Here is a 15,630-nt window from a genome sequence, read left to right on the forward strand (position 1 = left end):
GCAAATATCACTGTACTTTATGAGAAGAGGAAGACAGTTTATGGAAATATCATATGTCATTGTGTAGGCACCATCTTGCAGCATTTCTGTGGCTGATACATAGATGCATATTTGACTAGCAAGAGAGAAGGCAGAACATTTGGTCAGCTGATATTAATGGTGTATCTTGCACTTACAATGCTGCATTGCTCACTGCAAATGAAATAACTCCCATCATAGTATTGCATGGCTCTTGCACCAAAAGGTCTGTCTTACTGCTCAATATGCAGAGGTAACTGGGATAGGCAGATGCTTCAGGTAAGCATCAGCCTATTTCTGTTGTTCCCCAATATATTCTTCCTCTCATGTATGTGTTTTTGTCTCCTACTGTCCGTACCTAATAGAGGGGGAAATTGTGCACAGCAGGAACTCAGAATCCCTGCACTTTGACAGTCAGTATTTCCTTTTTGTTTGGGAGGATAAGAGTAAAAGGAGAATTTCACTGATTCATGATTCATATGACAATGATAGATAGTTCCTGCTGAAAAGTGAACTATTTATTTGATAACAATATGCTATCTAATAATAACTCAGCAGGGAAGTGAACTAAGCAGCATATTCATCAGCAAAGGGGATTCCCAACCAAGTGATTATCTGCTTTCCAAATTTTATATTGAAAGCAGACTGCTGTGAATCACTGCAGTAGCTATCATTACTTGCAGTCTATGTAGACAGCAATCCCTATGCACTGTGAATATTTATTGTCATAATGAGAGACCGAGTCATCTGATAATCTCAGTTCTAGTACTAGATATCCAGCATGAAATAACAACCTGTAGAATCGTTATCTTTTCTCTCCCTTGCTGGTGTTGGTTGTTGTTGTCGTTGAGGTTTTGGAGGTGTTGTTTTTGTTTTTAATTCATGGAACTGATCTGAATTATTCAAAGGCAGCAATACAATCTATTTTATGTGGCTGAGCCAAGTCCCATTTGATCATGTTCTCTTCCATTTATATTCTGTTTAAGTAGAACTCATGCCATGCAGCTAAACATGGACTGTGTGACAGACAGTGCATCCTTGTAAAGTATTGCATGCTGTTGGGAAAGCTGAAATTCTTATTTCTCTGAAAAATAGTTTTCTGTATTTTAATGTGGCAACAGACAAATTCAAAGAATGATTGTGTTACTATACTTGATAAAATTATTATGGAATTATATCAGGCATAATCAGTCTTCCCCATAAAGCTTGAACTGTAAACTATAGCTCTGATCCTGCAAAGGCCACCACCTAAGGCTGACATTTACACAGATCTCTCCAACAGCATCACTGCTGATGAAATCTACAGAAGTGCTGGAATTTACAACTACAGACAATAAAATAAAATAATCAGCTTTAAAAACACTGAAGTATTCAAAACTGTAGAAAAAAAATGCAGATGTGAAGAATAATTCAAGAATAGCTAGGGTCACAAACACTCGGCTATGGTGTTTTATAGCTGAAACACAGGACATACACAGGCCACCAAGAACACATGAGAAATGGTTATGAATCTTTATACCAGACAAAATGAACAAGATTTTCCTCTGTACTAATTTCCCCCCCCCAGCTTTTATTCTTGATAGATAACAAGTGAGGTGGTTAGAAGTTACTGTCTGACATGTACAGACACCCACACGATGGCTGAACTGGACTCTACAGCAATTTGCTTTCTCCTTTTTTCACTTAATATTAAATGGTAGTCAATAAATTTTTCAGTTGCTGAATTCGTTTACAGGTAATTTGGCTATTTTTCCTCCCAAACGAGAGGGTTGGGTTGTTTCAAGATACTTGCATATGACTGACTTGTTTTACTTCAAAAAAACACCCACGATTTAAAACAGTTAAAAACAATTGAAGTTGAAATAAAACTCTTTCCATGCAGCAGTAAGTTAAAGTAAAGAAATTAAGCTGTGGTTTTTTGAAGTTGAGAATATTTTCTTCTGAATTTCAAAATGTGACTGCATATATTTTCTGTTTACCATAATTTTTTTTCAGTACAGTAGGACAGGCAGAAAGATAGTGATGATCTGGTTTTTAATAATGAAGTAGCTTGTCTCTCCTTGTCATGGGAAAAGCTTTCCTTAGAACCAGTACTGTATGTGGCAGTGCTTCTTTGTGTGCCACATTACAGAATGGTAGGATTTGTCTGTGCTTACACTAGGCTTGGATTTGACAAAGTTATACGTTCAATTAACTTAAGTAAACTTGTCACTCAAAAGTTTGAAACTGATTGATTAAGTGAATAAATAATCTGTGTTGTTTTCATTAGTATCACATTTTCCTTGCATACTAAATTGGAAAAGATAAACTCAGGAGCACTCTAACGAATTGCTAGGAATATGCGGTAGTTATCTAATGGTACCTTTCTTTTGGAATGTAATTTATCTTCTTCAGTTTAATTGACTTGTTTAGTCAAACATCACACTGCCAAGCAGAGCTTTTGAAAAAGATATTTCAACAGTTTGCTAAACTATGAACTCATACATATCTAATGAGACTTCAAGCAAAGCATAGTACATGTATGTGGTGTAGTAGGAACTGTTCCAAACAGAAGAAACTGTTAGACAAGGGTAAAAGAGACTATTCTGGTTTTAAGTTTTCTTGTTATTCAACAATGTATATCCTCAGCAGCCTTTGAAAAGAAGACAAAACAAGAAAAGCTGCAAAGTTAATTCCTTACCATCAGGAAAGTCAGACACCTTCTTCTGGCCCCCAAATATTTTTGTAATAAAATAGAATTTGTTTTTTAAATTTGTGAAAGTTAAAAGAGGAATGTCTCTTTTTTTTTTTTTTTTATAACCATGGAAGTCTAACGAAGATTTTTGGCTGACATTAAGAAATATTTTGATTGTTGCTTTTACATATAAAAAGATATGTCTTGATTATCAAGGAAGACTTTATGTTAATGAGACAGCTAATGAAGTTTTGTTATCAGAAGAGATAAAACACTTCAAAATGGAAAGCTGAAGGAATTATTGCTTACAATATTGAATGGTTTTGTTTTGGTTAACTCTATGAACTTTAGTTCCTGAGGGCTTTTAAAAAAAAAGTTCATCTTTCTTAACTGTAGTGACAAAAAGCTTAAGTCTCAAGATGATAGATTGCACATTTTCAAGCACAACTAAGAAATACTTCATTTGACTTTCCTGGTATAGATATGACTAGACAAGTAGTTGACTGAGCAATGAAATTTTTAGAAGATGGGTTTTGCTTTGTGCCTCATGGTTGGGTTACGCCATATCTAATAAGAGACGAACTCTGCTCAGTAAGGTATTTCTAATCTCTCTCTTCCATGTACAATTTTAATATTATACCTGACCTCACACTGCAGACATACAGGAAAATGTGTGGGTAACACACTGCAAGTTTTCCTTGGTGGAAGTACTAACCTGTTTCCATCTCTCAAGTTAAGAGGAAATTGTCCAACAGATTGAAAAGTCACTGGGCAGAGAAGAAACAGAGCATTTGTATAAACCTTGTTTCCTTAAGAAACCGGATGAAAAATCTCCATACAAATGTGATGGCTTTTATCAGGATTCAATCAGATAAAATATTTGGCGAGGCAATATTATCATCTGCAATGCAGATCTACATCACTATCAGGACTTTGGTTCTTCACATACTTCCTACAGGATTTTTATCCCCCAGGTTAAAAAGTTCTCCTGTATTCTACACTTGGGTCTCAACCTTTTGCATCACACTTCTCTTCAGAGCAACAGACACAAGGTATTACCTGTAACATTTTTACATATCAATAAATCCCTTTCAGTTATAGGATAATCTTATGGCCTCTTGCTATCCAGTTTTATTTTATATATTTACTTTTAATATTCAGATTCTCTAGTGATGATCTGCATGGATGCAGTTCTTCCCACAGATGTGGAAAAGAATTAATCCTGAAGATCTAGAGAAATAGGAAAGCTCTGCAAGATCTGAATTGTGATAATATGCAACTTGCTACATTTTCATTTGGAGAGCCTGGCCTTTTCCCTTGCATATCCAACAACAAAATTTAGACAAGATAAAAAAGGTCTTTGATTAAAAGATGTTGACTTTTTTTTGTTCCCTTCTTTTGACTCTTGAACTTCCTCCTAAGAAAAGGAGGCATTATAATGACAGTTGCCTTTGAATTACCATGATATTTAATGCAATTTATGTAACGGCAATGTGACTGAATTTTCAGTCTGAGATCTATACAAATCCTACAAGTAGCTGTTCAGATAAATATGCATATTTTATCATTACTAATATCCATTTCATTTCCTAAGTGAGGGTGGGTGTCAGTATTGATTCTGATCTGAGATTTCACTGAAGTCAAGTGTACTCAGAGGGGTTTACAGTTCAGATGTGTAACAGACTAAACTTCATCAAAAATAAAACACATTTCCTAATCAGGAAAAACAACATAATTTACTGTGTATGTTACATTAAGCTGCTAAAACAAAGGTCTTGCAACAAAGTTGCAACAGTAAAAACAAGTTTTCCATACTCTTCTCCTTGTACTGATTAAAAGGTTTGTCGTACCTCCTCACCTAAGAAATGAGGGGAAATGTAATAATGCAATTTGGTGAAAGTCAAATCAAGTGGAATAGTGATGCAAAAATTGCCAGAATTCTTGTTTTATCCTTTTGTGCCTAATCGGCAAAACGCTGACTATCAAAAAAGGTGTATCTCTAGCAACCGGCAGTATTCATGCTCTAGTCCTGATATCCTCCTGCAATTCTTTTTTATTTTATTATAAAATTAGGAATTGTTTAGAGTGAGTTTATGAAGAGTATTAAGGTAATCACCAGAACAGGATAGAACAGTTAGCTGGACAGCTTTATATTTCCATTAATACCTTAGCAACAACCTTTGACTATTAAATACAACATAAATACTTGGACCTATTGAAGCTAATGGAAGTTTTGCCATTAATCCCTTTGTGCTTCAAGGACTCCAGGCACAAATCCCATTATAGTTGTATCTGAAAAGTTATTTCATGGATTTCTTGATGTAAAGTTTACTGTTACACAAGCAAATGGTGTTGTGATAGTTGACCTGAATTTATTCTATAAAGTCCTGTTCTCCTTTGAAGTCTGTTAATGATTTATTTTCTGTCACTCCTGAATCTACCTTAATGCACTATTGTGCATGGCTGATGTTTCAGATGTTTCACAGCACTCTTTTCAAGACTTAAGCTTTATGTTAGCATCAAGTATTGGCTGGCACAATCCATTTAGCTACTGTATTTCAGTCCCTAAGCTTTTGATGAATCTGGAATCATGACTTAAATATTTACCATTTTCTGTTGAAGTGTGTTACAAGAAAGAGATTATGCATGCAGAAAGTGTATAGGGAGTTTGAAGATAACAGATGATACATCAAGCACAGCCTAATGTGGTTTTACTGGAGTAGAAACAGTGGTAATAAATCACCTGCCAATGTTGATAATAAAATACTGCATTGGCCTCCATCAGCCACAAGAGAAAGGTTAAATGTTATTTCTCACAATAACCATGTGGTCTTCATTCCTGACATGTTTGATACTAAATTCTGTCATTATTTTCTGTAGAAACTGTGATCTTTATAAAAAAATATTCCATTAAGAATAAAACCTGATGCTTGCTAACCTCCAATATCCCTGAAAAACCTTCATCCATTTTATGGTTATTGTACCATATAAATTGTCTTCCATTTTGGGGTAAATAGAGCCTGCTCTGCAAAGGTCAGAAGGTAAAGCTTGGAATTCACCATGACCAGCTTTGGTTGACCTCTGATGATTTGTTTCATAGCTACTAGAGTTGTTCTGCGTAGTTTAGTGCTTACGGCAGTTAACAGTGGCATTGTTAACCTTTATGATGTCATTTATTTATTTATTTTATTGTTTATTTGCGAGATGACTCGTTAGGTGGTGTTCTGCACTGGGGGGTGTGGGGGGTGTGGGGGAGAGAGAGAGAGAGATAGTGCAGGGTTCTTTCTGGATCTCAATAGGAAAGGCCCGAAACCAAATGGATTAATAAGATAACTGATTTGATAAGACAGAATAAGAAGAGGAATATAGACAGTGAGTAAATCTTATGTCCCTTCAGATGCTGGGCACCCTGTGTTCATGCCGCATTGGGTGGAGCCTGGATGGATTTTCCCACGGCATGTTGTGCAGATCCCGGATCCTGTCTGTGGAGAGAAGCTCGTCCATTTTGGTCCTTCGAGCTAATATATAATTTCCTTACAAGAAAGCAACCCTATTCCTTAAGGATGTTCTCATGAGAACTCCTTGCTGCACTGTTAGATAAAGGCGAGGCCAGGCAGGTGGGGTAATGGCTGGTACCCAGTGGGAGCTGCCCGCAGCCTCCTCTGCTACAAGGAGCTGGTTGAGGTTATCCTGCGGCCAAAGGGCTTGTGCAGCACAACACAGGCCTGCACCTGCTCAGGTTAACCATTATGTGGATCATTGACTCCAAAAAGTGCAGGGGTCTCTTGGTCAGGATCAATACAGATGGTTCCTATACAACCTCAATATTACAACAAAAATAATAAAAAAAAAAAGACTAACATATTACACCCCCTCTCAGTTAAAAGCAAGCTTACTGTGGATGCTGCAGAAAAAAATCCTTACCTTAGCAGACATATGCTGAGTACTATGTAGCTGGTATGATATATAGTAAAGGGTCAAGCCCATTTTAGAACAGCTGGCAGCTTTTGAGGACAACAGCTGTACAAGACCTGGGCCAAATTGCTTCTTCAGTTCATATTCCCACTGTTTTACCTTTCTATTTTGGCAGTCTATGATTTTATCAGTATAGAGCTTCTATTTACTATTTTAAATGCTTCTGTTCTAATTACATATGTATTAGGTTTTCAGCATGTTTTCCATATATTCTCCCCTGCTGGTTCCAGGGACCGTGGCAGGGACAAACCTGAAAAACAATTAAGAGCAGGATGTATGCAAGAGAAGCTCATCAATCTGTCCTTTGCAGTAGCGTTGACTTCCAGGTGCATGTCTATTGGGCTGATTCAGCTCACCTTCTCAAGGCACAACACACAAATATTATCCAGCAAGAGCATTAAGCTTTTCTCATTGCAAGGAATTTTACTGAACACTCAACAGCATTTCCCCTTAATGTCAAAATACCATTCAATGATCCTGGAACAATGTTTCCTATAGAGAATGTTTTTATCCCTTTTTCTCATTTTCATAGCTATGACATAAGGCTCAGTGTGCTATTTCATCTTACGACACTATAAGCTGCATTAGTAAACTGAGTGAAATGTCAAATTTTCAATCTTATCTCTAGCAAAGTTACTGGAATTGGCATCTGCAGAAAACTGGCCCTCTTCTTCCAAACCAGACCAGTGGAGTCAAACTCCGTTTATACTTAATTTCCCAGTTTGCACTACCTTGCTCAGTCTAGCCATCTCTCTATTCATTACTTAGCTAACAAGATAATTTAAGATACTTTTATATCCTGATCAGTGTATGAATGAACAACTATGTGTATAAGAGAGGGTACATTCGTGTCAGATGGAGCTGGGAACAAAGATTAATGGGAGAAAAGGAGAAATATGAGAAGGAGGAGATAGAAAAAGGGGCAGAAATCTTTTTTGCAGAGTGAAAGAAATGAGAATAGAAAAGACAGGAGAAGGAATTTAAAACATAACACAGGCTAGAAGTTGTTTAGCGTTCACCAGAAATTAAATGGAAGACAGTGGGTTTACGGAGCTATAGTAAATTAGCGCAGTAAATGGACCAAGTCTGTATGTGCTGTTACAAATATTATAATGTAATTCTCCTGTAAGATTCTCAGAGTACCTGAAAAGGAAAGAACATTTCTAGCTTCCCTCTTCCTTTATGTTTTTATTCTGTATAACATTAGAATTTTCCTTCTAAAATATATAAAAGGAGACTGTATCTCTTTAATTCCACTCCTTGCATCCTCCTTCAAAATCCTCCTCTGAGCTCAGAATTCTCATTAGAACTATAAATGAGAGCAAATATGCCATTTTTTATTCACAGTATGCTAGTGTCTATATTGCCTATGATACTGGAAGTGTCTGGCTTTGCAATGTTAAGTTTAATTTTGCCAGATCTAGTTTCAGTTGCTTAAGCACCAGTTTATTATGCAAAAAAAAGACAGATAATAAAAACCAGTTAGAAAACAACAAGCTATAGAGTGAAGCAGAAATTAACAAGAGAGATTAGTGCTATAAATGCAATAAATAAAACATTTAATTCTCTCTATTACATTAGGGAAAGAAAACCACGCACCCAGTTGTATATGTTAAAATTTGAGTAAAAATATTTTCATGTCTGATTATTCCCTTCATAGAAACCTCTGCTTAGGTTTTAGTGAAAAGAGGTGAACTTCATATGTACATGCTGCATGACGGGTACGGTATCTTTGTTGAGATTTCTGGGTGTATGTAGAGAGGATGCTTAAGATCATTAAAACCACAGCTTTGATCTTTAGTAGCTTCTCTTTAAACAACTAGCTATCTAGGGTACCCCTATATTCAAATTAGTTTACAAGTCTTCATGGCTTCCTAATTATGCTTCTCCATCCTAATCGCAAAGGCAGGAAAATCTTAATTAAAGGAATAGCAATTTTTTTAAATTTTATTTTTTTAGAAATGGAGAAAGGTTTAGATTCTTCCCTCAAAAAACTCCCAGCCTAACAGGTTGCTCGCTTAGGAAGCTAGGCTTTTATTTCACCTGCCAAAGGCATAAACTTCACAACATTTATAAAAAAATTGGTCTCCATGTTACCTATGAAATTCAAATGTAAGAATGTACATTGACAGAAATTATGTCTAAGGGAAACAGGAAGTTCTGCTTATAGTCCTTATTAATAAAAAATTCAAAGGCTAAGCTATTTCTCTTTTACAAAGTTGCTTAAAGCACTCTGTCATTGATCATTCCAAATGCAAGTGCGTTAATGATGCTATATATTCATTTCTTTGTGAGGGCAAAAAATGATCATTTTAATTTGATGATACTGAAGTCTTTGCAAATTCAGTTTGTAGGATTTTTTCTTTCCAATTCGTCATACAGGAGAGGAGTACAAGACACCATAGCAGAGAACTATACTGAAAGGGTTATTGTTTTCAACTGATTATTTCTGCTTCACTTTCTAAGATCATTTTTCACCATCTGGATAGATCTCATCTGACTCCTTTTACTTGGTAATTTTATTATAGTTAGAGTCCTTTGACATCAGGACAGTCCTATCCTGATTTTTAATCTTCACATCTTTCTTGTGTGAAAAATGCTCAAATGGCTTCTCCAACCTGAAATATCCCTGGAAGAGAAACAGGCTGTCATAAAAGATCATTTGCACAAATAAGCTGCAGAGACTGGATGATGTTACCATGATCATAGAATCACAGAATGGTTTAGGTTGGACCTTTAAAGATCATCTAGTCCAATCCCCCTACCATGGGCTGGGACATCTTTCAGTAGATCAGGTTGCTCAAAGCCCTGTCCAAACCAACTTTCAACAATTCTGGGGATGGAGCATCCACGCGTTCTCTGGGCAATCTATTTAACTGCCATGCTGAGAAGTCCCATGTTCAAATCTTATTGTTCAGAAAATGTTCCCTGGTTATTTTCGTGAAAATAACATACGAAAAATGCAAAATGATCACATTATTCACTGAAGGAGGAGTTCTCAGTTTGCTCTGTTATGGTGTTTTTTTTCTCTAGGCTATTACTTTACGAATTCTACTTTCCTCCCCTCTTCTTCTCCTGCCTTGGGAATTTAAGTGCAAAACTTTTCAAGATCAGCAGTTTTACCCAGTGAGGGAAACTTTACTCTTTTTATTTAATTATGTATCAGTTGTAGGAATTGTTTCACCAGTACATTGTTTGGGGTTTTTTTCCCTAGTTTTCTAACTTGTGATGTTTATGACCACCCTCCCACCATCACTGTCATTGTTTTTCAAGGCTCTGATACTGTTTGAATCTGATACGGAGGATGACATACAATTGTGTTGATATAGAATAGAAGATGAATGCAGTGAAATGTAATGCGGAATGGAGGTCTCAAAATCTTGCATTGTATCCTGAGACAGCAGGTTACAACATGAGACGGCAGAAGTTTCATTAGAAGTGAACTGGGGTTGAGGAATGGAAGAGCTAAAAGAGGGAAAAAAGAAAGATCAGAAAGGGTTGTAGATGAGGCGGCTTCTTCACAAGATCCTGTTGTATCATTTAATTATTTTCAGCTTGTTAGACAAAATATGTTTTACTTATGTTATGCAGATGACATTTGTGCCAGACTTAATTAGTCTATCGGAGTCTGTCGCCAGTTTTAATCAGGTTGTCAGAATCTAACTTCTCTAGAGCCATAATGTAAACAATTAACAACAAGCTAGCAAGTACTGTATGAAACATTGAAACATCTCCAGACATCTGTGAAGCCTTCAGTTGCAAAGCTTCCTGATTTTTTTTTTTCTTAATTTTTTTTAAAATTTGGAACTCGATTGCTTCTGCACAATTTGATCGAAGGCTCAAATATTTTGTATGAATATCAGTCTGTTTCCAGGACTAACCCATACTTTACAAGTTCCTGGAAAGAGCTTATGCTTCACATTGGATCCATGCAAAATGTGATGTTTTCAGATAAGATTTATTCACATTTTTAGGGTATGTCAAACTCTAAGAGGAGAGACTTTTAATGTAGCCCTTTAAAGAAATGTGAGATTTATTTTGCAGTTACTGAGTGCAGTGCCCAAGATTCAATATCGAAACAATATTTCTCAATCCACGAACTTGCACCAAACTCTTTGTAGTTGACATTATTTACATTCTGAAAAAAAGAAAAGATATATTAGGTTTTGGTTTTATTTCAGAATGTTGGCCAGTCTTGTTTCACTTATTGCCTTTATTTATTAATGGAGTCTAGCAGCAACTACTGACTGTGGTGGGTTAAACACTTTACATTTAGACTTCAGTTCAGAACTTTGGAGGTTCTGCTAAACCTATAATGATGTTTTTATATTCCTCGTAGAAGCAAGTGTATGCAGTTTTCTACAAGGCATACTTCTCTTCTAAGAAAATCCACTAAACTTTTCACTAAAGAATTTAATCCCTTAAAACACTACTTGACCTTTTTTTGCTTTAAAACTTACGCATGGCTACATTTTGGATCAATAATTTATCTGTGGACATCTTCTGCTTATTTTCAGTCAATTCACAAATGGAAAAATAAATGTAGTTTACTTAATAGACAATTTGCTGCTAGATCCAGAGAATATCAATGACCCTATACAATAAAGCTATACCAGGTTTTTTATCTCTGAAGCAAGAAAAATTGGAGACTTGCCATTGGCATATAGAGCTGTATGAGTTAGGGCTGCTTCCAACTGAGATATGAGGGGCCAGAATCAGTGCTGGAATAAGTTGGCACGATTTCATTAAATACAAGTGGAGTTGTGCCCACTTATATCGGCAGCAAATTTGAGAACATATCCATATGGCTTCTACATTAATAATGGAGAGTCTCCAAAAACCAGTAGACCAGACATGGCAAGGATTAATTCAAGCACGTAATTTTTATTTCACCGATATGAATAAAGTAGGTCTTCTTCCAGAAATGTATGTGAAAAATATTGACGTATCTTTAGGAACTATTCTCCAAGTTACTTGTTATTAGCTGGATGAATTCTCTTTGCATTTTGGGAGGGAAAAACTTTGCCTCTTACCTCACTGAAATGTGAGTGAATGGAATGTGTATAAACTTTAATGGAAAAGTGTCTATAATTCACAATTAGGCTATAATTGCTTTTATTTGTCATATGTCTTGAAATCATGGCTTATTTTCTTCACTAGCCTACATGACTTTCTTTGAAACCTTTCTCTTTATACTTTCTGTCAAAAGTTTGGGTTTTTTTTTCTAATTCAATTGAGTTTTAAATGTGCTAAAAATAATCAATACTCGAGGAGGTGCTCACCATTCTATTTATTCTAAACCAATGTATAGCCATGTAGCTTTTATCAGAGTCCATATGCAGTTAATGTTTCCTTCCTACCTTTTCCCATTACACACTTTGCCTGTAACTATGTGACATATTATATCTAAAGACAGGTATTACAATTCAGACTTTGTTCATCATCAAGTTGCAGTGCATACCTTCCAGTGTGTTTGTGTATAAGAGAAAATAAAAATGATTTAGTTTCTTCTTAATGGATCTTGAATAAATCAGAGTACTATAGACAGTGGTGACTCTCAATTATCCATATTTCATTTAAGTTCTAAGGTGATACTGTTTCCTAATTGTATTATGCTTCCTAAATATTATGGACTTAGCTGAGTTTATCATTCTTTGCTGTGTCAACTGAGCAAAGGTGGGACCTTGGTTATGAACCTATTAATGTGAAAGGATTGCTGGATGCTTACTTGAAAGGGACCCACTCCTGTTACTAGACGGTTGGTATCCCGATTGCAAGGACTAGCATTACAGCTGACACGGGTTGACAGTTACTTGTTTTCTCAAGAAGAAGGGCAACTGACAAAGTGTGTGGAGACTGAACTATCTTTTCCCCCTAGACTTTTCCTGACAGGTAAGGTTGAGACTTGCAGAAATGTCAGGAAGATGCTGATGGCCAGAGGATACATTTCCTATGACTAAAAAGGCTCCTGTGTGTCAATCCCATTCTTTTCACAGATACAACATTATTTTCAAGACTTTTTTGTTTATGTTTTCTTTCTAGTAAGGGACAAAAATATCAGTGGAAATCTATTGAGACATATTGGTAGTTTCTGTGAACTTCCTTTGGAGTAAAAAAACCCACTTGTTATTCTGTGCAAATGCTGTATCTCTGAATTTTGTTTTCATCTTTCTCAACCATGATGCGAAGTAAGTTATGATCCTGTGATATTGAATTCTTACTCAGTTCTATATTTAATTAAATAATAAGGTTTAAATTATGTGATCATATTTTTCCAGACTGAATAATTTTTATTAATTCCTTTTCAGTCCTTTTTTTTCCCCACAAAGCTATCCCCTTTCTTACTGATGTTAAGTGTAAGGCTTTAATTCAAACTTGATTGCAAAAAGTCCACATTAGTTAACACCAAACTCACTTTCCTACTATGTTGTAGAGAAGTTGCTATGAAGATAACCATATTTAAAAGCATCTTTCAAATAGCCATGTGTACTAGGATTAACAAAGCCACATGTGATTTCTTTCCAGAGATATTTTTATGTAGACTGGAAATAATTTCCAAAGTAGAAATTCTTTGTTACTTTTTTTTTCCCTTCATTTTGCCCAGTGTACACCTCAAAATTTAAATAAACTTGTATAGTAACCTCTATTAAATTCTTTTTGACCCGCTGGGGCTAGTTGTTTTGAATTCTTTTTGGACATACTTTTGCATAGGTTTTCATAAGCCACAGTGAAAGAAACAGTAACTGTGAGTTTATAAATATCCTGAAGGTTATCTACTTGATAGCATTTTCTACTTGTTTGAGAGTTGTGATGATGTTTCCTTGAGCTCACTGGGGTTTTGTGTGGGAAGTTCATGTAAATATAGCTCCTGCTTGTAACAATGGGATGCCTGAATAGGGCATTGTTTTTGACTTCAGTTGATATGGCAACAGGGGCTTGTGTCATCAAAAAATAACCAGTGTCCCCCAGGAAAGAAAAAAATAAAAAGGAAGCATTTTGAACAAATCAGAAGACAAGGACAATGGAAAGAGGCATAAAAGGATAAGGACTGTACTTGGTAAAGCGCTCTGTCAGACAGATCTTGTTGCAGACACAGAAACTGTATAAGCTGTTCAAGGACTTCCAGAGATACTCTCAGCTAGAGACTTAAATCTTGTAAAGAGTCAGGAAATATCGCTGCCAAGGTAGAGAAAACTCCATGGTCCCTGTCTGTTTGGAAATATCTGGTCTCTAGCAATTTTAAAATTATTTTATTTACCAGTTCCAATACTTAGAGCCTGGGAGAGATAGTTTCAAAACTTCCTCTGTTTTAGAAGAAAATAGAGAAGAAAATAGAACCAAGATTTTTACCTTTCCATAATACTGTCTTATTTATTTGGGTATAGAGAATATTAGTGTGTTTTTCTGTCTCATGCAGAAACTGTTTTACTTAAATGAATATTCATTGAGACAAAAAACTACTTTGTAGCCATTTTTTAGGGCACCTATGTGAGAGGTGAAACCCTGGGATCTTTTTTATATTTACTTAGTAATAAAACACTTTATGCAATACAGAGCTCATGCAGAATACCTTATAGCCCATTAGTACTCGGCTGTAAAGTGGCAGACCTCAATTTCTGTTGTGAAGCAAGTAAGCAGACAAACATGAACTTAGGTCTCCTTTTGCAAGTTAACCATCCTGTCCTCTTCTCTGGGAGTGTGTTATTTCACATTTCTCTCTGCTGCCATTTGAAGATTTTTAAACCCTGCTGCTCATTTTCAATTAAAATTCTGCAAATCAAGTATTTAACTCCCATTCTTTTTACATGAGAAATTCTGAAAGATGCTACTTCCATGTTAAGTCAAAATTAATTTTTAGATTTTTTTAGTCAAAGACCAAATAGGGAAAAATCAAGCTGTTGTATAATCTGTTGCTCCCATCAGAAGGAAGAATAAAAGTAATCTTGCAAACCAAACAGAGCTTTTTTGCATAAGGAGACTAAGCAGGTTGTATGGAATCCAGCAGTATCACAGCGTAGAGGTCAGCTGCCATATCAGCTGGATGTACTGCTTAAAAGCTGTCCAACATCTTGACATTAAGGATCAGAATTTGATAACTGTACTTGATTAGTTAATACACAGATATTTCAGGTAATAAATGGCAGGACTAGTATATACAATTAGAAGACTAAAGAAGTGAAGGTTGTTGGCAAAAGATAAAGCAAATGAAAATGAATGTGCTTTTAAATCTTATATAACAACTTGAAACAATTAGTATGATCCAGAAAAAAATTAGTGTATTCCAGTAGTCTTCCAATTATATAGTATTTAATTAAAATAAGTAAAAAGGTTTTGATTTACTTATTTATATGAATACTGTAATACTTTTTATTTTAGAAAGAGCTTAAAAAAAAAAATTGTTTGGGGTTTTTCTAAGCAGAAATCCAGGTAGGATATCCTCTAAAAGTAAAAGCATCTCTTTTTTTTGGCAGAAATAAGCCCTTCTCACTGAAAAATTTCTTCATAGAAGTAAACATTAAAAAATCCATCAATTTTTTTCAAATATGTTCTTTTGAGCAGAAAACATATCATCATATATGTTCAGTTATGTTTTAAGACTACTTCAAGATAATTACGCATTTATATGCCTTCTTCCAACATCAGAAACATTTGTTAACAGTTTAGAATTAAGCAGAGCCCTGCCATACATGCGGCATTGAAGTCTGCATAGTCTGCTTGAACACCTGAGCCACCTGAGAAATTAGTTTTACCTCGGATACAGCTTCATCAGCCTGCTGCAATGTCAGGGCACGGCAAGAGCAGGGCTGCTCCATGCAGGGAGGGAGCCAGGAGCCAGGGTGCAGCCCCTGGGGCAGATCTGAGCTTGGCGGGCAGAGCCAGCGTGCTGAAAAGAGCATCTGCCCCGTGTGTAGGGCTGGAGCATCAATTCTTAGTTGTCCTGTTGTGAGACGTGCTTCGAGATT

The sequence above is a fragment of the Mycteria americana genome, chromosome 4, assembly GCF_035582795.1.
Source record: "Mycteria americana isolate JAX WOST 10 ecotype Jacksonville Zoo and Gardens chromosome 4, USCA_MyAme_1.0, whole genome shotgun sequence".
NCBI lineage: Eukaryota > Metazoa > Chordata > Aves > Ciconiiformes > Ciconiidae > Mycteria > Mycteria americana.